This window comes from Falco rusticolus, chromosome 8, assembly GCF_015220075.1.
Source record: "Falco rusticolus isolate bFalRus1 chromosome 8, bFalRus1.pri, whole genome shotgun sequence".
Lineage (NCBI taxonomy): Eukaryota > Metazoa > Chordata > Aves > Falconiformes > Falconidae > Falco > Falco rusticolus.
The window spans coordinates 23,507,430-23,509,018 of NC_051194.1; the positions used below are offsets into that span (position 1 = coordinate 23,507,430).

The 1,589-nt window shown below is 54.1% G+C and overlaps 1 long non-coding RNA gene across 1 annotated transcript; it reads right to left on the reverse strand.

Moving 5' to 3' along the window:
* Positions 1-208: 208 nt before the first annotated feature.
* LOC119152218 lies at positions 209-1,446 on the reverse strand. Its single transcript, XR_005105716.1, has 2 exons — positions 1,337-1,446; positions 209-536 (listed from the first exon to the last, which is right to left on the reverse strand). It is a non-coding gene; the product is annotated as an uncharacterized LOC119152218 (long non-coding RNA).
* Positions 1,447-1,589: the final 143 nt, after the last annotated feature.

Below are 1,589 nucleotides of genomic sequence, written 5' to 3' on the forward strand. Positions count from 1 at the left end.
TTATGTTGTGCTCGCCTCCATATAAGTTACTGAGACACAAAACATTGACACTATATATACATATTGCACATACTGTACAATTTTTACCTTGATATAAGTTAACTCCTTCCTCCACACCAGAAACTTTTCAGCAGGTGTGTATACGCTTGTAAAAAGCTAGCTACGTATCACATACAACAACAACAAAAAAAACCCCACACCAGTTTGGCACATTTTTTACCATTTTATTGAAAACCGAGAGTTACATTTCACACTTAATTTCAGTTGAAGTTACTGTGAGTTTTTAACATTGGGTCAATTTTCAGCTTGCCTTTTCCAGGCCTTTTTCCACTGTTCTCTTCCTATTTCCAGCACTGAATCTGACCACAAATTATGAAGGGACCAAGCCAGTTACTGCTGCTGGACTGAAGTAGTAAGGCAGGTTCTCAACTGAAGCAGAGCAGAGTGTAGGCCAGCAGACACAAAGCAGCAGTGTGAAGTTGATGTTTTAAGATAAGTCTGTTCTTTCAACACGAGCTCTATCAAGCCCAGTTTATCTAAATAAAACACAAGGAGGGCTTTATTGATTACTCTGAAACCTTATCAATGTCCATTACATAATCCGTAACAGTATTTTCTAAACCTTCTTCCTGATAAAATGTGGATTTAATAAAAACACTGCACTGAACCCATGAAAACACCACACGTTTGCAAGATCACACCTTGCCCAATTGAGCCTCTCCTACTCAACTCTCATTTGAGCAGCAGAACGGGATTCTTCAAGAGAATAAAATCTCTCAGATTTTCCCACAAGTCTCCTTGGAAAAGGTCAAAGGCTTCAGTGAAAAAAAAACAACTTAAACTTGTTGGAGAACAAGATTTGTAACGACTGCCTACCCCAGCATCAGCACCTCGCCTTGCCCTAAGCAAACAGCAATTATAACTGAAGGCAGAACACCATTCTCCTCTGAGCTCCTTTCAGGGCTGCCCACGCAGGGTTTCTCCAGGGTGACAAGGCCCCCCACGACCCGTGGGGGTCTCAGCCCAGCGGGCCGCAGGAACCCCCCTTCAGACAGCGTTACCCGCCCCTCGGGCCGAGCCCAACTCCCCCGCGGGCCCACGGCAAGCACAGCGGGCCTGCCTCCCGGCCGAGCAGCCCGCCCTCGGCCCCGGCTCAACGGCGGGAAGAGCAGCCGGGAGGCCCTAAGGCGCCTCCTCCCGCCCGAGGGGCCGCCCCCGCCATGGCCGCCCACTTCCTCCTCAGGAGGCGCCTACCACCGCGCGCCCGGGGGAGAGGGGGGGGGGGGGGGTGTTGCCGCCCAACCGCGCGCCTTCAGCAGCACTGTTCGGCACGTACCAAGCCAGACCGGCGCGGGGGGGTGGCGGGCAATGAGGGCGAGCCTCCGGGCGGGCGCCTACCACCTGCCGCATGGCGGAGGGGAGAGCGGCCACCACCTCCCGGTTTGCTTGAACGGGCGGCGAAGAAGGCGCTGGGCGCCTCCCCCCCGTCCTTCAGGCGCTCCTGGTGCCGCCCGACTCCCAGCGCCCCGCCCCCGGCCCACGTGAGCCCTTTCCCAGCATCCCCTCCGCTCGGCCCCCGCCGCAGCCAC